The sequence below is a fragment of the Triticum urartu genome, chromosome 5 (genome assembly GCF_003073215.2).
Source record: "Triticum urartu cultivar G1812 chromosome 5, Tu2.1, whole genome shotgun sequence".
Classification (NCBI taxonomy): Eukaryota; Viridiplantae; Streptophyta; class Magnoliopsida; order Poales; family Poaceae; genus Triticum; species Triticum urartu.
The window spans coordinates 451618933-451643245 of record NC_053026.1 but is presented as its reverse complement, the minus strand read 5'-3'; positions in this window follow the sequence as shown (position 1 = coordinate 451643245).

Here is a 24313-nt window from a genome sequence, read left to right as displayed (position 1 = left end):
GATGTCGCCCTTGGCCTTGGCCCCACGGCCGAGGCCGAGGCGCGTGTCCTGTCTTCTACAGCGCTGACGCGGGTCCTCACCCACATCTACCTTCACGATCCTGGCGTCGACCTCGATAGCCTGCTGGAGCCAGTAAGCGGCGAGCGTGCCGCTGCCGCTGCCGAGGCCGTGAAGGGTCGCGGGGAGGCTCTGCTGGGGAAGTTTCGGGCCTTCAGCACCAAGCCGAAGCAAGGCGCTGCCGATCCCGCTGCTCCATGAGGCGAACCCACTCCGCGTTGTTCCACCGCCGACAAGTGACTCCGTTGTGGCTCCTGTCCTGTCTTTAATTCCTGCACATGTATCATGCCTCGGGGGGGGGGCATTTAAACTTGCGTTTGGCATTGAGATAACAGTGTGGACTGTAATATTTGCTTTTGAATTCCTTGAAATTTACGCTTTTCCTTCCTACTTGCTTATGTTCTACGCCGGCAGAGCCCGGCCCCGCGCATACCTCAGCGGCCGTTAGCCCCGACCAGAAACCAGGACGGGACTAAGGAGTAAGGGGCTACGTGACAAGTTAGGCTCCTGAGTCGCGATGCTCAGGAGTCTCCCTTGGCGCACAAACAGCAAGTAGGGAGGTGTGATGTGGGTGGATCTACCGTTCTACGTCTGCAGAGCCCGGCCGTGCGCATACCTCAACCACCGTTAGCCTTTCGGAACTAAGGAGTGAGGGGCTACGTGACTAGTTAGGCTCCTGAGTCGCGATGCTCAGGAGTCCCCCTTGACGCTCAAACGACCTTCGTACCTTGGCTCCGCTCGGGGAGAGACGTGCGACGAACCAGGCCCGGGGGGACCTGGCTGGGTGGCTTGTGTCTGGGCGTGACCCAGGCGCAGCCCCCGTGCCCAGCCCCCTCGCACGGCACTCCTGAGGGGAGGCATTATGATGAGGCTAGACACTGAGCTCTGGGCTTCCTGAGGTTGATGCGGCCCGGGGGCCGCCCTCAGTTGTTTATCACCAGCGCGGAGCATAGCGCTTCTGTATGTGTACGGGCATAGCCGCTCCTCGGCAGTGTCGTCAGCCAGCGCGGAGCATGGTGCTTCCACTGGTACGTGGGAGGGGGATCCCCTCCGGGAGGAGCCCCCAGGGCGTGTACAGCCCTGCCCTGACACGTGGCTGGCACGGTAGGGCCTGGCGAGGTGTATCTGGGCACCCGTGAGCTAGCACGGGACTCACGGGGCCCTACCTCTAGGTGGGTTGCGCCTGGCACTGGGCCTTATCTTGTGATGTGTCCCTGCAAATTTGGTTAGATGTCCGCACTCTACGTCCTCGGGTCCCGGCCCTCGAGCTGGTCTCAGCCGTCGCTGGTATGCCAGGTCGCGATGCCGTGGACAAGGCCAGAGGGTGAGGGCTGGAGAGCCAGTAAGAGCCCTAAGTCGTGATGCTCAGGTATCCCCCCCTTTAACGTGCAAGTGGTCGGCATGGAGAAGAAGAGGTGCCGTGGACAGGCATCAAATAATCAAGCATGGTGGGTCGAACGCATAGCCGGAAATAAACGCAAAAGGGATACATGCCGCTGGGTCTGGCCCAAGCAACTTGGGGGATGATGCAGCCCGAGGGGCGCCCCCAACAAGGTAAGCTAACAACATGAAATAAAAGGTATACATGCCGCAGGGACGGACCCACGCGACCTGGGAATAATGCAGCCCTGGGGGGCGCTCCCAGCTGGAAATGAAACTTGAAAGATGTCACCTGATGATGTTGAGGACGAAGGAGTGTTGGCGTAGCTGTTGGAAATATGCCCTAGAGGCAATAATAAAAGGATTATTATTATATTTCCTTGTTCATGATAATTGTCTTTTATTCATGCTATAATTGTGTTATCCGGAAATCGTAATACATGTGTGAATACATAGACACCAACATGTCCCTAGTAAGCCTCTAGTTGACTAGCTCGTTGATCAATAGATAGTCATGGTTTCCTGACTATGGACATTGGATGTCATTGATAATGAGATCACATCATTAGGAGAATGATGTGATGGACAAGACCCAATCCTAAACATAGCACAAGATCGTATAGTTCGTTTGCTAGAGTTTTCCCAATGTCAAGTATCTTTTCCTTAGACCATGAGATCGTGTAACTCCCGGATACCGTAGGAGTGCTTTGGGTGTACCAAACGTCACAACGTAACTGGGTGACTATAAAGGTATACTACGGGTATCTCTGAAAGTATCTGTTGGGTTGATACGGATCAAGACTGGGATTTGTCACTCCGTATGACGGAGAGGTATCTCTGGGCCCACTCGGTAATGCATCATCATAATGAGCTCAAAGTGACCAAGTGTCTGGTCACGGGATCATGCATTATGGTACGAGTAAAGTGACTTGCCGGTAACGAGATTGAACGAGGTATTGGGATACCGACGATCGAATCTCGGGCAAGTAACGTACCAATTGACAAAGGGAATTGTATACGGGGTTGCTTGAATCCTCGACATCGTGGTTCATCCGATGAGATCATCGCGGAGCATGTGGGAGCCAACATGGGTATCCAGATCCCGCTGTTAGTTATTGACCAGAGAGCCATCTCGGTCATGTCTACATGTCTCCCGAACCCGTAGGGTCTACACACTTAAGGTTCAGTGACGCTAGGGTTGTAGAGATATGAATATGCAGTAACCCGAAAGTTGTTTGGAGTCCCGGATGAGATCCCGGATGTCACGAGGAGTTCCGGAATGGTCCAGAGGTGAAGAATTATATATAGGAAGTGCAGTTTCGGCCATCGGGAGAGTTTCGAGGGTCATCGGTATTGTACCGGGACCACCGGATGCGTCCCGGGGGTCCATCGGGTGGGACCACCCATCCCGGAGGGCCCCATGGACTGAAGTGGGGAGGGTAACCAGCCCATAGTGGGGTGGTGCGCCCCCCTTGGCCCACCCCCTGCGCCTAGGGTTGGAAACCCTAGGGTGGGGGGGCGCCCCACTTGCCTTGGGGGTCACTCCACCCTTAGCCGCCGCCCCCCCTAGGAGATCCCATCTCCTAGGGCCGGTGCCCCCCTTGGGGAGCCTATATAAAGGGGGGGAGGGAGGGGCAGCCGCACCCTTGACTCTTGGCGCCTCCCTCTCCCCTGCTACACCTCTCCCTCTCGAAGTAGAACGGCGAAGCCCTGCTGCGGTGACCCCTGCATCCACCACCACGCCATCGTGCTGCTAGATCTTCATCAACCTCTCCTTCCCCCTTGCTGGATCAAGAAGGAGGAGACGTCACGCTGACCGTACGTGTGTTGAACGCGGAGGTGCCGTCCGTTCGGCGCTAGGATCTCCGGTGATTTGGATCACGTCGAGTACGACTTCCTCATCCCCGTTCTTTGAACGCTTCCGCGCGTGATCTACAAAGGTATGTAGATGCAATCCGGTCACTCGTTGCTAGATGAACTCATAGATGGATCTTGGTGAAACCGTAGGAAATTTTTTTGTTTTCTGCAATGTTCCCCAACAGTGGTATCAGAGCCAGGTTTATGCGTAGTTCTTTTTGCATGAGTAGAACACAATTTGTTGTGGGCGTAGATGTTGTCAACTTTCTTGCCGCTACTAGTCTTATTTTGCTTCAACGGTATTGTGGGATGAAGCGGCCCAGACCAACCTTACACGTACGCTTACGTGAGACCGGTTCCACCGACTGACATGCACTAGTTGCATAAGGTGGCTGGCGGGTGTCTGTCTCTCCCACTTTAATTGGAGCGGATTTGATGAAAAGGGTCCTTATGAAGGGTAAATAGAAGTTGACAAATCACGTTGTGGCTTTAACGTAGGTAAGAAAACGTTCTTGCTAGAACCCTCTTGCAGCCACGTAAAACTTGCAACAACAATTAGAGGACGTCTAACTTGTTTTTGCAGCAAGTGTTTTGTGATGTGATATGACCAAAGTTGTGATGAATGATGAATGATATATATGTGATGTATGAGATGTTCATGCTATTGTAATAGGAATCACGACTTGCATGTCGATGAGTATGACAACCGGCAGGAGCCATAGCAGTTGTCTTTATTTTTTGTATGACCTGCGTGTCATTGAGAAACGCCATGTAAATTACTTTACTTTATTGCTAAACGTGTTAGCCATAGTAGTAGAAGTAATAGTTGGTGAGCAACTTCATGGAGACACGATGATGGAGATCATGGTGTCAAGACGGTGACAAGATTATCATGGAGCCCCAAGATGGAGATCAAAGGAGCTATATGATATTGGCCATATCATGTCACTATTATTATTTGATTGCATGTGATGTTTATCATGTTTTTGCATCTTGTTTACTTAGAACACGGTAGTAAATAAGATGATCCCTCATAATAATTTCAAGAAAGTGTTCCCCCTAACTGTGCACCGTTGCGACAGTTCGTTGTTTCGAAGCACCACGTGATGATCGGGTGTGCTAGATTCCAACGTTCACATACAATGGGTGTAAGACAGATTTACACATGCAAACACTTAGGTTGACTTGACGAGCCTAGCATGTACAGACATGGCCACGGAACACAGAAGACCGAAAGGTCGAGCATGAGTCGTATAGAAGATATGATCAACATGAAGATGTTCACCGATGTTGACTAGTCCGTCTCACGTGATGATCGGACACGGCCTAGTTAACTCGGATCATGTTATACTTAGATGACTGGAGGGATGTCTATCTAAGTGGGAGTTCATTGCATAATTTGATTAGATGAACTTAATTATCATGAACTTAGTCTAAAATCTTTACAACATGTATTGTAGATCAAATGGCCAACGTTGTCCTCAACTTCAACGCGTTCCTAGAGAAAACCAAGCTGAAAGACGATGGCAGCAACTATACGGACTGGGTCCGGAACCTGAGGATCATCCTCATATCTGCCAAGAAAGACTATGTCCTACAAGCACCGCTAGGTGAAGCACCTGCTCTCCCTGCAGAACAAGACGTTATGAACGCTTGGTAGACACGTACCGATGATTACTCCCTCGTTCAGTGCGGCATGCTTTACAGCTTAGAGCCGGGGCTCCAAAAGTGTTTTGAGAGACACGGAGCATATGAGATGTTCGAAGAGCTGAAAATGGTTTTTCAAGCTCATGCCCGGGTCGAGAGATATGAAGTCTCTGACAAGTTCTTTAGCTGTAAGATGGAGGAAAATAGTTCTGTCAGTGAGCACATACTCACTATGTCTGGGTTACATAACCTCTTGACTCAGCTGGGAGTTAATCTCCCAGATGACGCGGTCATTGACAGAATCCTTCAGTCGCTTCCACCAAGCTACAAGAGCTTTGTGATGAACTTCAATATGCAGGGGATGGAAAAGACCATTCCTGAAGTATTTGCAATGCTGAAATCAGCAGAGGTAGAAGTCAAAAGGAACATCAAGTGTTGATGGTGAATAAAACCACTAAGTTCAAGAAAGTCAAGGGTAAGAAGAACTTCAAGAAGGACGACAAGGGAGTTGCCGCGCCCGGCAAGCAAGCTGCCGGGAAGAAGCCAAAGAATGGACCCAAGCCCGAGACTGAGTGCTTTTATTGCAAGGAAAGTGGTCACTGGAAGCGGAACTGCCCCAAATACTTAGCGGACAAGAAGGCCGGCAAAACGAAAGGTATATGTGATATACATGTAATTGATGTGTACCTTACCAGTACTCATAGTAGCTCCTAGGTATTTGATACCGGTGCAGTTGCTCACATTTGTAACTCAAAGCAGGAGCTGCGGAATAAGCGGAGACTGGCGAAGGACGAGGTGACGATGCACGTCGGGAATGGTTCCAAGGTCGATGTGATCGCCGTCGGCACGCTACCTCTACATTTACCTACGGGATTAGTTTTGAACCTCAATAATTGTTATTTACTGCCAAGTTTGAGCATGAACATTGTATCAGGATCTCATTTAATACGAGATGGCTACTCATTTAAATCCGAGAATAATGGTTGTTCTATTTATATGAGAGATATGTTTTATGGTCATGCTCCGATGGTGAATGGTTTATTCTTAATGAATCTCGAGCGTAATGCTACACATATTCATAGTGTGAGTACCAAAAGATGTAAGGTTGATAATGATAGTCCCACATACTTGTGGCACTGCCACCTTGGTCACATAGGTGTCAAACGCATGAAGAAGCTCCATGCAGATGGACTTTTAGAGTCTCTTGATTACGAATCATTTGACACATGCGAACCATGCCTCATGGGGAAAATGACCAAGACTCCGTTCTCAGGAACAATGGAGCGAGCAACCAACTTATTGGAAATCATACATACTGATGTGTGCGGTCCAATGAGTGTTGAGGCTTGCAGTGGTTATCATTATGTTCTCACCCTCACTGATGACTTGAGTAGATATGGGTATGTCTACTTAATGAAACACAAGTCTGAGACCTTTGAAAGGTTCAAGGAATTTCAGAGTGAGGTTGAGAATCAACGTGACAGGAAAATCAAGTTCCTGCGATCAGATCGTGGAGGAGAATACATGAGTCATGAATTTGGCACACACTTAAGAAAATGTGCAATAGTTTCACAACTCACGCCGCCTGGAACACCTCAGCGTAATGGTGTGTCCGAACGTCGTAATCGCACTCTATTACATATGGTGCGATCTATGATGTCTCTTACCGATTTACCGCTATCATTTTGGGGCTATGCTTTAGAGACTGCCGCATTCACTTTAAATAGGGCTCCATCGTAATCCGTTGAGATGACACCGTATGAATTATGGTTTGGGAAGAAACCTAAGCTGTCATTTCTAAAAATTTGGGGATGCGATGCTTATGTCAAGAAACTTCAACCTGAAAAGCTCGAACCCAAGTCGGAAAAATGCGTCTTCATAGGATACCCTAAAGAAACTATTGGGTATACCTTCTACCTCAGATCCGAAGGCAAGATCTTTGTTGCCAAGAATGGATCCTTTGTAGAGAAAGAGTTTCTCTCGAAAGAAGTATGTGGGAGGAAAGTAGAACTTGATGAAGTATTACCTCTTGAACCGGAAAGTGGTGCAACTCAAGAAAATGTTCCTGAGGTGCCTGCACCGACTAGAGAGGAAGTTAATGATGATGATCATGAAACTTTAGATCAAGTTGCTACTAAACTTCGTAGGTCCACAAGGACACGTTCCGCACTAGAGTGGTACGGCAACCCTGTCATGGAAATCATGTTGTTAGACAACGGTGAACCTTCGAACTATGAAGAAGCGATGGCGGGCCCAGATTCCAACAAATGGCTTGAAGCCATGCAATCCGAGATAGGATCCATGTATGAAAACAAAGTATGGACTTTGACAGACTTGCTCGATGATCAGCAAGCGATAGAAAACAAATGGATCTTTAAGAAGAAGACGGACGCGGATGGTAATGTTACCATCTATAAAGCTCGACTTGTCGCTAAGGGTTATCGGCAAGTTCAAGGGGTTGACTACGATGAGACTTTCTCTCCCGTAGCGAAGCTGAAGTCCGCCCGAATTATGTTAGCAATTGCCACATACTATGATTATGAGATATGGCAAATGGACGTCAAAACGGCATTCCTTAATGGTTTCCTTAAGGAAGAATTGTATATGATGCAGCCGGAAGGTTTTGTCGATCCTAAGAATGCTGAAAAGGTGTGCAAGCTCCAACGCTCGATTTATGGGCTGGTGCAAGCATCTCGGAGTTGGAACATTCGCTTTGATGAGATGATCAAAGCGTTTGGGTTTATGCAGACTTATGGAGAAGCCTGCATTTACGAAAGTGAGTGGGAGCTCTGTAGCATTTCTCATATTATATGTAGATGACATACTTTTGATGGGAAATGATATAGAACTTTTGGACAGCATTAAGGCCTACTTGAATAAGAGTTTTTCAATGAAGGACCTTGGAGAAGGTGCTTATATATTAGGCATCAAGATCTATAGAGATAGATCAAGACGCCTCATAGGTCTTTCACAAAGCACATACCTTGATAAGATATTGAAGAAGTTCAATATGGATCAGTCTAAGAAGGGGTTCTTGCCTGTGTTGCAAGGTGTGAAATTGAGCTCAGCTCAATGTCCGACCACGGCAGAAGATAGAGAAGAGATGAGTGTCATCCCCTATGCCTCAGCCATAGGGTCTATTATGTATGCCATGCTGTGTACCAGACCTGATGTAAACCTTGCCGTAAGTTTGGTAGGTAGGTACCAAAGTAATCCCGGCAAGGAACACTGGACAGCGGTCAAGAATATCCTGAAGTACCTGAAAAGGACTAAGGAAATGTTTCTCGTTTATGGAGGTGACGAAGAGCTCGTCGTAAAGGGTTACGTCGATGCTAGCTTCGACACAGATCTGGATGACTCTAAGTCACAAACCGGATACGTGTATATTTTGAATGGTGGGGCCGTAAGCTGGTGCAGTTGCAAGCAGAGCGTCGTGGCGGGATCTACATGTGAAGCGGAGTACATGGCGGCCTCGGAGGCAGCACATGAAGCAATCTGGGTGAAGGAGTTCATCACCGACCTAGGACTCATACCCAATGTCTCGGGGCCGATCAAGCTCTTCTGTGACAACACTGGAGCTATTGCACTTGCCAAGGAGCCCAGGTTTCACAAGAAGACTAGGCACATCAAGCGTCGCTTCAACTCCATCCGTGAAAATGTTCAAGATGGAGACATAGAAATTTGTAAAGTACATACGGATCTGAATGTCGCAGATCCGTTGACTAAACCTCTCCCTAGGGCAAAACATGATCAACACCAGAACTCTATGTGTGTTCGATTCATCACAATGTAACTAGATTATTGACTCTAGTGCAAGTGGAAGACTGTTGGAAATATGCCCTAGAGGCAATAATAAAAGGATTATTATTATATTTCCTTGTTCAAGATAATTGTCTTTTATTCATGCTATAATTGTGTTATCCAGAAATCGTAATACATGTGTGAATACATAGATACCAACATGTCCCTAGTAAGCCTCTAGTTGACTAGCTCGTTGATCAATAGATAGTCATGGTTTCCTGACTATGGACATTGGATGTCATTGATAACGAGATCACATCATTAGGAGAATGATGTGATGGACAAGACCCAATCCTAAACATAGCACAAGATCGTATAGTTCGTTTGCTAGAGTTTTTCCAATGTCAAGTATCTTTTCCTTAGACCATGAGATCGTGTAACTCCCGGATACCGTAGGAGTGCTTTGGGTGTACCAAACGTCACAACATAACTGGGTGACTATAAAGGTATACTACGGGTATCTCCGAAAGTGTCTGTTGGGTTGACACGGATCAAGACTGGGATTTGTCACTCCGTATGACGGAGAGGTATCCCTGGGCCCACTCGGTAATGCATCATCATAATGAGCTCAAAGTGACCAAGTGTCCGGTCACGGGATCATGCATTACGGTACGAGTAAAGTGACTTGCCGGTAACGAGATTGAACGAGGTATTGGGATACCGACGATCGAATCTCGGGCAAGTAACGTACCCATTGACAAAGGGAATTGTATACGGGGTTGCTTGAATCCTCGACATCGGGGTTTATCTGATAAGATCATCGAGGAGCATGTGGGAGCCAACATGGGTATCCAGATCCTGCTGTTGGTTATTGACCGGAGAGCCATCTCGGTCATGTCTACATGTCTCCCGAACCCGTAGGGTCTACACACTTAAGGTTCAGTGACGCTAGGTTTGTAGAGATATGAATATGCAGTAACCCGAAAGTTGTTCGGAGTCCTGGATGAGATCCCAGACGTCACGAGGAGTTCCGGAATGGTCCGGAGGTGAAGAATTATATATAGGAAGTGCAGTTTCGGCCATCGGGAGAGTTTCGGGGGTCATCGGTATTGTACCGGGACCACCGGATGGGTCCCGGTGGTCCACCGGGTGGGACCACCCATCCCGGAGGTCCCCATGGGCTGAAGTGGGGAGGGGAACCAGCCCATAGTGGGCTGGTGCGCCCCCCTTGCCCCACCCCCTGCGCCTAGGGTTGGAAACCCTAGGGTGGGGGGGCGCCCCACTTGCCTTGGGGGCCACTCCACCCTTGGCCGCCGCCCCCCTAGGAGATCCCATCTCCTAGGGCCCGCCCCCCCCCCCTTGGGGAGCCTATATAAAGGGGGGAGGGAGGGACAGCCGCACCCTTGACTCTTGGCGCCTCCCTCTCCCCTGCTACACCTCTCCCTCTCGAAGTAGAACAGCGAAGCCCTGCTGCGGTGACCCCTACATCCCCCACCACGTCGTCGTGCTGCTGGATCTTCATCAACCTCTCCTTCCCCTTGCTGGATCTAGAAGGAGGAGACGTCACGCTGACCGTACGTGTGTTGAACGCGGAGGTGCCGTCCGTTCGGCGCTAGGATCTCCGGTGATTTGGATCACGTCGAGTACGACTTCCTCATCCCCGTTCTTTGAACGCTTCCGCGCGTGATCTACAAAGGTATGTAGATGCAATCCGATCACTGGTTGCTAGATGAACTCATAGATGGATCTTGGTGAAACAGTAGGAAAATTTTTGTTTTCTGCAACGTTCCCCAACAGTAGCAGACTCGGTGGGCTGCGGAAGCCGATCCTCACGAGCCCCCAGGCCCAGGGGCCTCGGGTGGCTCCAGAGGCGCTGATGGCTTCTCGCGGACCATCTCCATCTCCGCCAGGGCTGCGGAACGCCTGGCCTCTTGAGCCTCCATGATGCCCCTCATGAGGCGCTGGTACGCGGCAGCCGCGTTCGGCAAGCCGTAAGGCATGCGAACATAGCTGTGGGGTGGACCTTCGCAGCGCCCCACTCGCGAGGGCCAGAGGCGCTCAAGAGAGGCGACTCGATTGAGCCCTGGTATGTCGATGCAGACGCGCAGCCCACCATCCTCGGCTGGATGGGGAGCCACAGCTGGTAGGCGGCGGCTGCCTTTCATGACTCTTGACTCCTGTAGCTCCCGAATGGCCTTGCTGACGAACTCCTGAGGGTCTGGCCCTCCTTGCCTTACTCCTTCTTGAGGGAAACGTGCTTCGAAACATGCCTCCATGTGGTGCCCAAGCGCCTCCCTCGTGACCTTAGCCAGGTCGGTGGCCCTCCAGGGGAGAGCCCCCGAGCCCTGCCTGAGGAGGACACCGGGCGCGCTTTCCTATGCAACGGAAGGAGGTTCCCCCTGGGCAGGCGCGGGCCCTGAGGGGCCTGCCTCCTGAGGGGCCGGGCCGGACGATGTCTTCTTCTTCTTGGGGGCGGTCTCAGCAAGCCTCCTGCTTCCGCGATCCGGGTCTTCCAGTGATGCGTCCTGAAAGGGTCGTTCCAGGGAATACACCGCGTCCTTCTCTTCACAGGGCACCGTGATGACTCTGCCACTTCCTGGCATCTTGAGGACGTTGTAGCCGTGGTGAGTTACGGCCATGAACTTGGCCAGCGCTGGGTACCCAAGGATGGCGTTGTACGGCAGGCGAATGTGAGCGACGTCGAAGTCGATGAGCTCGGTGCGGTAGTTGTCGCGTGCCCCGAAGGTGACAGGGAGGCGGACCTACCCAATCAGGACCGTGGAGCCGTCGATGACTCCGGAGAAAGGCTTGGTTGGCTGAAGCTAGTTGTAGGGCACTTGGAGATTGTTGAATGTTTCCACGGACAGGACGTTGAGCCCTACCCCGCCATCGATGAGGGTCCTGGTGACCACCACGTTGCTGATGATTGGGGAACAAAGCATCGGGAGGACTCCGGCTGTGGCCGCACACTTGAGCTGATCTGTTAAGCTGAACGTGATGGCGCACGCCGACCACCTGAGAGGGCGCGTGGCTTCGAGCTTGGGGAGGACTGCATTCACTTCGCGGGTGAACTGCTTGAAGATGCGTTGAGAGGCTGGGGCTTGAGCCCCGCCCAGTTTGCAGGCGATCGCGCGCGGCTCCTGGAAGCCCCTAGCCCCCTCATCCTGATGGCGGTCCTCGTTTCTCCTTGGCTGCGGCGGTAGCAGAGGGAGGCCCGCGTTGCCTTGCGGGCGATCCTCGCGAGGCTGATCCCTCCAGTCTCCCTCGCGAGGCGGGTCTTGCCAGCGATCCTCGCGAGGTCGATCGTGCCACCCTTGGCGCGGGCAGCGGTCTTCCCAGCGTCCTGCGTTCCTTCCTCCTCCTCGACCGTAGCCCCGGTCACCGTGGTCGGGGCGACAACCGATCCTTCCTTCTCGCACGGCTCGGAGCTCTTGACATTTGTTGGTGTTGTGGGTGTGGAGGTTGTGGTACACACAGTACCGACTGCCCTTGGAAGATTTGGGCTGATCTCTGCCCCGCTTGGTGTCTGGTTCTGCCGCGAGCACGGCAGCCCCCTTGCACTTCACATCCTTGGCCTTGGGCTTCTTCTCTTCTGGGTCTGCGGCAGGCAGCTCGAGGAGGGAGAGACGCCCTTCCTCAGCCCTGGCGCACTTGGTTGCCAAGTTGAACAACTCCAAGGAAGTGCACAGGTCTTCATGCATCGCCAGCTCCTCCTTCATCTTGACATCGCGCACGCCGTCGGAGAAGGCTGAGATGATGGCCTCCTCGGTCACCTTGGGAATCTTGAGGCGTGCGTTATTAAAGCGCTGGATGTACTTCTGTAGGGTCTCTCCGGGTTGTTGCTTTATGCGGCGCATGTCGCTCATGGCGGATGGCTGGTCGCGAGTACCTTGGAAGTTGGCGATGAAGCAGGTGCGCATCTCGTCCCAGGAGGAGATCGTGCCTGGAGCCAGGTTCAGGAGCCAGGTGCGGGCCCCGTCCTTGAGCGCCATGGGAAACCAGTTCGCCATGACCTTCTCGTCTCCGTTGGCAGCTTTGATGCCCAGCTCATAGAGCTGGAGGAACTCCGCAGGGTCGGCCGTGCCGTCGTAACGAGGAGGCAGGTCTGGCTTGAACTTGCCGGGCCACGCGACGCTGCGTAGCTCGGTGGTGAAGGCACGGCAGCCTGCTGTGGCCACGGGAGGCCTTGGGTGACGGAGAGCTTGGTCTTGCATGTCCCCACGCGCTGCAGCTAGGAGCAGCGCGGGGTCTTGACGTGTGGGAGCAGGAGCATGGTCGCGACATGCTGGAGCAGGGAGCGCCCGGGCAACTTCTTGCAGGCGAGGGACTTCTTGGCAGCTCTGCTCTTGCCGCGCTGGCACCTGATGGAGCGGGTTCCACCCGGGGGCCACGCGCCTTGGAGCCATGGCGCCTTCTTGAGGAGGAGGCGGCCGGGGCGTCCCCGGAGCTTCGTCGCCCGCGCGGGGCGGGGTGCGGTGTAGCGGAACGGACGGTGCAGGAGAGCCCCCCTGCGGCGCGGACGAGCTCGGCGACGCGGTCGAGCCATTCTTCGTAGACGTCATCGATGGGACGGTAGCGCAGGAGCTCGTTTGCCGTGATGAGCGCAGCTCGAGCCTTCATGGGTGCGCGTAGCGCGCGGGACGAAGAACCAGCTGGGGTGAGCGAGGGAGTAGCGGTGCGGCCGTCTTGCCGCACGGACGGATGCTGAGATGACGCTTGCTGCTCGTTCCTCGCCGGGCCGGTGGCGGCGTTGACGGCAGGTGACGGGGAACGGCGAGGACGCCCGCCGACAGGAGCCGTTTGGGCGACTCGGGAAGAGAGAGCGGCCCGGCGCTCGGCGCGGGCCCGACGAGCGTCAGACATGGACGTGATGGTTGTAGGAGAATGGGGTGGTGGAAGACGAATTCCGGCGCGCCCCTACCTGGCGCGCCAAATGTCGGATTTCGGGTTCCGGCAGACCCTGGAGGTTCGAACACTGGGGTGCGCGCGGAGATTTCGCCTTCTACCTACCTGCACCCCTCCGCCTCGCTAAGATCTAAGCTATGGAAAGAACAACACAAGAGACACAGGGTTTATACTGGTTCGGGCCACCGTTGTGGTGTAATACCCTACTCTAGTGTGTGGTGTGGAGGATTGCCTCTTGGGCTGATGATGATGAGCAATACAAGGAAGAACAGCCCCGCGAGGGTCTGTTCTTGGCTGGGGGGATGAACTACTAGGAGGAGTTCAGTCGCCTTTCTCTCTCTGTGTGTGTGTGATGCTACTCAATCCGATCCTAGCTAGTTTCTCTCTTGGCTTCTAGATTCTCCCTTCTTGATTGCCCCTCTACCCTGGGGGTGGCTAGTCCTATTTATAGGCAAAGGCCCTGGGCCTCTTCCCAAATATTGAGCGGGAAGAGCGCTAACAATTGGCCATTTTGAAGGGGAACATCTGGTACACTTATCCTGACTAAAGTTGGTCCTCGCCTGCCAAAGGCTCTGGTGGTGACGCTGGCTTGGGCTCCACAATGACTTCCTCCCGGTCGTTGGACTGGTCTTGGTCTTGTTACACCGAAACGGGTGCCTTTGCTTGATGCTCTCGCCTGCGCTTGCTCCCTTTGCACCAAAGAGGAAAGGAGGACACTGCGCGGCTGGCGCCCGCCTGGCGCCTTTGGTCATCATGGCTTGCGTCACAGGCACCTCGTGAGGTACCCCGCCTTGATCTCTCCGCCTCCTCGCGAGCCAACCTGATGAGGCCGTGCCTGAGGAAGCTCCGTGTCGTCCGCCCCACGAGGCTTGTCCCCTCGCGAGGGTCTTGGGTCTGTGTTGATGAAGATGGGCCGCACTGGGCCCCCTTTTGAGCCACGCTGCAGGCCGCAGGCAGGCAAGTCTGGGGACCCCCGTTCCCAGAACACCGACAAATTAAGCTTGGGGATGCTTGATACGTCTCCAACGTATCTGTAGTTTTTTATTGTTCCATGCTATTATATTATCTATTTTGGATGTTTATTGGTCTTTAATATACCCTTTTATATTATTTTTGGGACTAACCTACTAACCAAAGGCCCAGTGCAAATTGTTATTTTTTGCCTATTTCAGTGTTTCACGGAAAAGGAATATGATATGTCTCCGTCGTATCTACTTTTCCAAACACTTTTGCCCTTGTTTTGGACTCTAACTTGCAGGATTTGAATGGAACTAACCCGGACTGACGTTATTTTCAGCAGAATTGCCATGATGTTATTTATGTCCAGAAACAAAAGTTCTCGGAATGACCTGAAACTCCACGGAGCCTCTTTTTGGAAATAAAAAAAATACTGGCAAAAAATCAAGACCAAGTGGACCACACCCTAGCCACGAGGGTGGGGGCGCGCCTGCCCCCCTGGGCGCTGATACGTCCATTTTGCATCATGCTTTTATATCGATATTTATTGCATTATGGGCTGTTATTACACATTATGTCACAATACTTATGCCTATTCTCTCTTATTTTACAAGGTTTACATAAAGAGGGAGAATGCCGACAGCTGGGATTCTAGGCTGGAAAAGGAGCAAATATTAGAGACCTATTCTGCACAGCTCCAAAAGTCATGAAACTTCACGGAAGTCATTTTCAGAATATATAAAAAATACTGAGCACAAGAAGTTCACCAGGGGGGCCACACCCTACCCACGAGGGTGGGGGTGCGCCCTACCCCCCTGGGCGCGCCCCCTACCTCGTGGGCCTCCTGGTGGCCCTCCGATGTCCATCTTCTTCTATATGGAGTCTTTCGATGAGGAAAAGACCATAAGCCATCTTTCCGGACGAGACTCCACCGCCACGAGGCGGAACCTTGGCAGAACCAATCTAGGGCTCTGGCGGAGCTGTTCTGCCGGGGAAACTTCCCTCTGGGAGGGGAAAATCATCGCCATCGTCATCACCAACGCTCCTCTCATCGGGAGAGGGCAATCTCCATCAACATCTTCACCAGCACCATCTCCTCTCAAAACCCTAGTTCATCTCTTGTATCCAATTCTTGTCTCTAAGTCTGGGATTGGTACCAGTGGGTTGCTAGTAGTGTTAATTACTCCTTGTAGTTGATGCTAGTTGGTTTATTTGGTGGAAGATCATATGTTCAGATCCTTTATGCATATTAATACCCCTTTGATTATGAACACGAATATGCTTTGTGAGTAGTTACGTTTGTTCCCGAGGACATGGGAGAAGTCTTGCTATTAGTAGTCATGTGAATTGGTATTTTTTCGATATTTTGATGAGATGTATGTTGTCTCTCCTCTAGTGGTGCTATGTGAACGTCGACTACATGACACTTCACCATTATTTGGGCCTAGAGGAAGGCATTGGGAAGTAATAAGTAGATGATGGGTTGCTAGAGTGACAGAAGCTTAAACCCTAGTTTATGCGTTGCCTCGTAAGGGGCTGATTTGGATCCACATGTTTCATGCTATGGTTAGGTTTACCTTAATACTTTTGTTGTAGTTGCGGATGCTTGCAATAGAGGTTAATCATAAGTGGGATGCTTGTCTAAGTAAGGACACCACCCAACCACCGGTCCACCCACATACCAAATTATCAAAGTACCGAACGCGAATCATATGAACATGATGAAAACTAGCTTGACGATATTCCCATGTGTCCCCAGGAGCGATTTTCTCTATATAAGAATTTGTACAGGCTTGTCCTTTGCTACAAAAAGGATTGGGCCATCTTGCTGCACTTTATTTACTTTTGTTACTTGTTGCTCGTAACCAATTATCTTATCACAAAACTACGTGTTACCTATAATTTCAGTGCTTGCAGAGAATACCTTGCTGAAAACCGCTTATCATTTCCTTCTTCTCCTCGTTGGGTTCGACACTCTTACTTATTGAAAGGACTACGATAGAGCCCCTATACTTGTGGGTCATCAAGACTCTTTTATGGCGCCGTTGCCGGGGAGTGAAGCGCCTTTGGTAGGTGGAATTTGGTAAGGAAAAATTTATATAGTGTGCTGAAATTTACTGTCACTTGTTACTATGGAAAGCAATCCTCTGAGGAGCTTGTTCGGGGTATCTTCACCCCGAGCAGTAGAGCAAAGAGTTTCTCCTCAACCTAGTGAACCTACTGAAAATGAAAATGTCTGCTTTGAAATTCCTTTGGGTATGTTAGAAAAACTGCTAGCTAATCCTTTTGCAGGAGATGGAACAAAGCATCCTGATGAGCACCTAATATATGTGGATGAAGTATGGGGATTATTTAAGCTCGCAGGTGTGTCCGGAGATGTTATTCAGGAGAAGGTCTTCCATTTATCTTTGAAGGGATATGCATTGACATGGTATAAGCTATGTGATGATACGGGGTCATGGAACAACAAGCGATTGAAATTGGAATTTCATCAGAAGTTTTATCCTATGCATCTTGTTCATCGTGATCGCAATTATATATATAATTTCTGGCCTCGCAAAGGATAAAGCATCGCTCAAGTTTGGGGGAGGCTTAAATCAATGTTATATTCATGCCCCAATCACGAGCTCTCAAGAGAAATGATTATTCAAAATTTTTATGCTTGGCTTTCTGATAACAATACCACCATGCTCGATACTTCTTGTGCTGGCTCTTTTATGATGAAGACTATTGAATTCAAATGGGATTTATTGGAAAGAATTAAACGCAACTCTGAAGATTGGTACCTCGACGAAGGTAAGGAGTCAGGTGTGACACCTAAGTATGATTGTGTTAAGTCTTTTATGGATACCGATGTTTTCCATAAATTTAGCACTAAATATGGACTTCACTCTGAGATAGTAGCCTCTTTCTGTGAATCTTTTGCTGCTCATATCGATCTCCCTAAGGAGAAGTGGTTTAAATATCATCCTCCCATAGAAGTAAAAGTAGCTGCACCTATTAAAGTTGAAGAAAAGACTATCACTTATAATGATCCTATTGTGCCTACTTCTTATGTTGAGAGACCACCTTTCCCTGTTAGGATAAAGGATCATGCTAAAGCTTCAACTGTGGTTCGTAAAAGAAATATTAGAACTTATACACCTCCTGAGCAAATTAAACTTGAACCTAATATTGCTATTGTTAAAGATCTCTTGGCTGGTAATATTGATGGGCATGTTACTAATTTCTGTAATGAAACCGCTAGAATTGCCAAACCTTGTGCTAAAGATAAACATAGACCTGTGGTAGGCATGCCTGTTATTTCTGTTAAAACAGGAGATCATTGCTATCATGGCTTATGTGATATGGGTGCTAGTGCTAAAGCAATACCTTTTGACTTATACAAAGAAATTATGCATGACATTGCACCCACTGAGTTAGAAGATATTGATGTCACAATTAAACTTGCCAATAGAGATACTATTTCACCAATGGGAATTGTTAGAGATGTTGAAGTCTTGTGTGGGAAAACTAAATATCCTACTGATTTTCTTGTTCTTGTATCCCCACAAGATAGCTTTTGTCCCATTATTTTTGGTAGACCCTTCTTGAACACAGTTAATGCTAAGATAGATTGCAAAAAGGATGTTGTTACTATTGGTTTAGGTGATATGTCTCATGAATTTAATTTCTCTAAATTTCGTAGACAACATCGTGAAGAGGAATTGCCTAGTAAACATGAAATTATTGGTCTTGCTTCTATTGTCGTACCTCCTAGTGATCCTTTAGAACAATATTTGCTAGACCATGAAAATGATATGTTTATGAATGAAAGAAGGGAAATAGATGAAGTATTATTTAAACAGGAACCCATCCTAAAACACAATTTTCCTGTTGAAATCCTAGGGGATCCTCCTCCACCCAATGGTGATCCTGTGTTTGAGCTCAAACCGTTACCTGATACTCTTAAATATGCTTATTTTGATGAGAAAAAGATATATCCTATTATTATTAGTGCTAACCTTTCAGAGCATGAAGAAGAGAGATTATTGAAAACTCTGAAGAAGCACCGCCCTGCTATTGGATATACTCTCGATGATCTTAAGGGCATTAGTCCCGCACTATGTCAACACAAAATAAATTTGGAGAAAGATGCCAAACCAGTTCGTGATCACCAACGACGGCTGAATCCTAAGATGAAAGAGGTGGTAAGAAAGTAAATACTAAAGCTCCTTGAGGCAGGTATAATTTATCCCGTTGCTGATAGTCCGTGGGTAAGTCATGTCCATTGTGTCCCTAAAAAGGGAGGTACTACTGTCGTTCCTAATGATAAAGATGAATTGATTCCGCAAAGAATTATTACAGGTTATAGGATGGTAATTGATTTCCGCAAATTAAATAAGGCTACTAAAAAAGATCATTACCCCTTACCTTTTATTGATCAAATGCTAGAAATATTATCCAAACATACACATTTTTGCTCTCTAGATGGTTATTCTGGTTTCTCTCAAATACCTGTGTCAGCTGATGATCAATCCAAGACCACTTTTACTTGCCCATTCAGTACTTTTGCTTATAGACATATGCCTTTTGGTCTATGTAATGCACCTGCCACCTTCCAAAGATGCATGATGGCTATATTCTCTGACTTTTGTGAAAAGATTTGTGAGGTTTTCATGGACGATTTCTCCGTCTATGGATCCTCTTTTGATGATTTCTTAAGAAACCTTGATTGAGTTTTGCAGAGATGTGAAGAAACTAACCTTGTCTTGAATTGGGAGAAGTGCCACTTTATGGTTAATGAAAGTATTGTCTTGGGGCATAAAGTTTCCGAAAGAGGTATTGAAGTTGATAAAGCTAAAGTTGATGCTATTGAAAAGATGCCATGTCCCAAGGACATCAAAGGTATAAGAAGTTTCCTTGGTCATGCCGGTTTTTATAGGAGGTTCATTAAGGACTTCTCAAAAATTTCTCGGCCTCTGACTAATTTATTACAAAAAGATATACCATTTGTTTTCGATGATGATCGCATAGAAGCATTTGAAATACTTAAGAAAGTATTAATCTCTGCACCTATTGTTCAGCCACCTGATTGGAATTTACTTTTTCAAATTATGTGTGATGCTAGTGATTATGCTGTAGGTGTTGTTCTAGGGCAAAGAGTTGATAAGAAATTAAATGTTATTCAATATGCTAGTAAAACTCTAGACAATGCTCAAAGAAATTATGCTACTACTGAAAAGAATTCTTAGTAGTTGTATTTGCTTGTGATAAGTTCAGACCTTATATTGTTGATTCTAAAGTAACTATTCACACTTATCATGCTGCTATTAAATATCTTATGGAAAATAAAGATGCTAAACCTAGACTTATTAGATGGGTTCTCTTGCTACAAGAATTTGATTTGCATATTATTGAAAGAAAGGGAGCTGAGAACCCCGTTGCAGACAACTTGTCTAGGTTAGAAAATGTGCTTGATGACCCACTACCTATTGATGATAGCTTTCCTGATGAACAATTAAATGTCATAAATGCTTGTCATACTGCTCATTGTTGCTAAATTTATACCACCTAGTTTCAGATGCCAACAAAAGAAAAAGTTCTTCTATGATTTGAGGCATTACTTTTGGGATGACCCACATCTTTATAAAGAAGGAGTAGATGGTGTTATTAGACGTTGTGTACATGAGCATGAACAGGAACAAATCCTGCGCAAGTGACATTCCGAGGCTTATGGAGGACACCACGCTGGAGATAGAACTGCACATAAGGTATTGCAATCCGGTTTTTATTGGCCTACTCTCTTCAAGGATGCCCGTAAGTTTGTTTTATCTTGTGATGAATGTCAAATAATTAGTAATATTAGTAGACGTCAAGAAATGCCTATGAATTATTCACTTGTTATTGAACCATTTGATGTTTGGGGCTTCGATTATATGGGACCTTTTCCTGCCTCTAATGGTTACACACATATTTTAGTCGCTTTTGATTATGTTACTAATTGGGTAGAAGCTATTCCAACTACTAGTGCTGATCATAACACTTCTATTAAGATGCTTAAAGAAGTTATTTTTCCGAGGTTTGGAGTCCCTAGATATTTAATGACTGATGGTGGTTCACATTTTATTCACGGTGCTTTCTGTAAAATGCTTGCTAAATACGGTGTTAATCATATAATTGCATCTCCTTATCACCCACAGTCTAGTGGTCAAGTAGAATTGAGCAATAGAAAGAATTGATCCAAGAAACTTGATGATGCATTATGGGCCTATATAACTGCATATAAAAACCCTATGGGTATGTCTCCGTATAAAATGGTTTATGGAAAAGCATGTCACTTACCTCTCGAACTAGAACATAAGGCTTATCGGGCTATTAAAGAGCTCAACTATGATTTCAAACTTGCCAGTGAGAAGAGGTTATTTGACATTACCTCACTTGATGAATGGAGAACCCAAGCCTACGAAAATGCCAAGTTGTTTAAAGAAAAGGTCAAAAGATGGCATGACAAAAGAATACAAAAGCATGTGTTTAATGTAGGTGATTATGTATTATTATACAACTCTCGTTTAAGATTTTTTGCAGGAAAACTTCTCTCTAAATGGGAAGGTCCTTACATTATTGAGGAGGTCTATCGTTCCGGTGCCATAAAAATCAACAACTTCGAAGGCACAAATCCGAAGGTGGTGAACGGTCAAAGAATTAAACATTATATCTCAGGTAATCCTATAAATATTGAAACCAATGTTATTGAAACCGTAACCCTAAGGAATACATAACGGACACTTTCCGGAACGTTTTAGACTCCGAAAAGGAATAGGTATGTGGTACGGTAAGTAAACCTACTCCAAAACAGTTCTAATGGCAATTTTCTTCCGTTTTGGAATATTTAGAAAAAATAGAAAAATAAGAAGCAGTCCGAGAAGGACACGAGGGCTCCACGAGGGTGGAGGGCGTGCCCTACCCCCTAGGCGCGCCCCCTACCTCGTGGGCACCTCGTGTGCTCTCCGGACTCCGTTTTCTTACACGTTACGTGTCTTGGTCGGTAAAAATTCATTATATAATCTCCCAGAGGTTTTGACTCCCGTATCACGTAAATATCTCTCGTCTTTGTTTCTAGCTGTTTTTCTGACAGATCTAAGTCGTCATGTCGTCTTCAAGTGCCGCCAAGGACAAGTTTTTCGAGAAGGTCATCAACCCCTACCTCGCGGAAGTGCTCCAACACCCTCAAACCATTGAGATGCGTGAGGGGGTGATGCACATCCATGATGCTGAGGGACCAAGGAGGAACGGAAGCATGGAGACAAGGCTCGAGGCAATGGAGCAACAAGTTTTCATGTGCTAGGAGATGGTGGAACGCGTACTCGACACCAACCATATGATGATCGCGGAGTTCACCAAAAACCACAAGCTGGATGCCAAGAACATTGGGGAGACCATCTTCAAGCTTCACGAGAAGATCGAGCACCTCCAAGCCCAAACCTATGACCTGCAAAACCAAAAGTGTGAGTATGAATATAGATTCAAAAGGATGAGTTTGGCTGTAGATTTGAGGATCCAGGAGACTCGGTCATCCTTCTATGATGGCGAGCCTATGCCTTGGAAGAAGGACGACAAGCCTACATCATCAACAACTCCACCCTGTCCACCAACAAAGAAGAATTGAGTATCTGGTATGGGCACTCCCCCTGGCAACTGCCAAGCTTGGGGGAGGTGCCCCGGTATCGTATCACCATCACTGCTATCTTTACCCTTTTTCTTAGCTTGGTCCTTTTGGTAATATCTTGATCTAGTAGAATAAAGTTTTAGTATGATCTAGTTGTGGGATTTGCTTTATGATCCTTCTATGTAATCGAGTCCGTGAGCTATATATAATAAAGATTAGTGTTGAGTCAAGGGCTTGATTTTTTTGCCATAATATTGGGTGAATAAAATAAAAGAGAAAGAATAAAAAGAAATAAAAGAGATCATATGGATCTTATGGAGAGTAATGATCTCACATATAAAGAGTATGATGATTAAAAGTTGTTGAGAGTTGACAAACATAGTTTTGGTCATCGTTGCAATTAATAGGAAGTAATAAAGAAAGATAGGTCTTCACATATAAATACACTATCTTGGACATCTTTTATGATAGTTAGCACTCATTAAAATATGACATGCTAAAGAGTTGATGTTGGACAAGGAAGACAATGTAATGGGTTATGTTTTCTTACATCTGAGATAAATTATATTGTCATGGATCACCCAACATGATTGAGATTGCCTTTCCCTCTCATGCTAGCCAATTCTTTGCACCAAGTAGTGATACTACTTGTGCTTCCAAATATCCCTAAACCCAGTTTTGCCATGAGATTCCACCATACCTACCTATGGATTGAGTAAGATCCTCCAAGTTGTCATCGGTGCAAGCAATAAAAATTGCTCTCTAAATATGTATGACTTTTAGTGTGGGAGAAAATAAGCTTTATACGATCATGTGATATGGAAGAAATAAAAGCGACGGACTGCATAATAAAGGTCCATATCACAAGTGGCAATATAAAGTGACGTTCTTTCGTATTAAGATTTTGTGCATCCACCCATAAAAGCACATGACAACCTCTGCTTCCCTCTGCGAAGGGCCTATCTTTTACTTTTATCTCCTACCTTACATAAGAGTCATGGTGATCTTCACCTTTCCTTTTTACATTTTATCTTTTGGCAAGCACACTATGTTGGAAAGATCCTGGTATATATGGCTAATTGGATGTGATTTTTCATGAACTATTATTGTTGACATTACCCTTGAGGAAAACATTGGGAGGCAAAACTATAAGCCCCTATCTTTCTCTGTGTCCGATTAAAACTCCATACCCATAAGTATTGCGTGAGTGTTAGCAATTGTGAAAGACTATATGATAGTTGAGTATGTGGACTTGCTGAAAAGCTCTTATATTGACTCTTTCCTATGTTATGATAGCAATTGCTCCAATGACTGAGATTATAGTTTGTTAGTTTTCAATGAAGTTTATGATTCATACTTGAAATTGTGATTGAATTGTTACTCTAGCATAAGAGATCATATGACAAGAATTATATAAGTTATTGTTCTAAGAATGATCATGGTGCCCTCATGTCCATATTTTATTTTTATCGACACCTCTATCTCTAAACATGTGGACATATTTTTCGATTTCGGCTTTCACTTGAGGACAAGCGAGGTCTAAGCTTGGGGGAGTTGATACGTCCATTTTGCATCATGCTTTTATATCGATATTTATTGCATTATCGGCTGTTATTACACATTATGTCACAATACTTATGCCTATTCTCTCTTATTTTACAAGGTTTACATAAAGAGGGAGAATGCCTGCAGCTGGGATTCTGGGCTGGAAAAGGAGCAAATATTAGAGACCTATTCTGCACAGCTCCAAAAGTCCTGAAACTTCACGGAAGTCATTTTCAGAATATATATAAAATACTGAGCGCAAGAAGTTCACCAGGGGGGCACACCCTGCCCACGAGGGTGGGGCCGCGCCCTACCCCCTGGGCGCGCCCCCAACCTCGTGGGCCCCTTGGTGGCCCTTCGATGTCCATCTTCTGCTATATGGAGTCTGTCGATGAGTAAAAAATCATAAGCCATCTTTCCAGACGAGACTTCGCCGCCACGAGGCGGAACCAATCCAGGGCTCTGGCGGAGCTGTTCTGCCGAGGAAACTTCCCTCCAGGAGGGGGAAATCATCTCCATCATCATCACCAACGCTCCTCTCATCGGGAGAGGGCAATCTCCATCAACATCTTCACT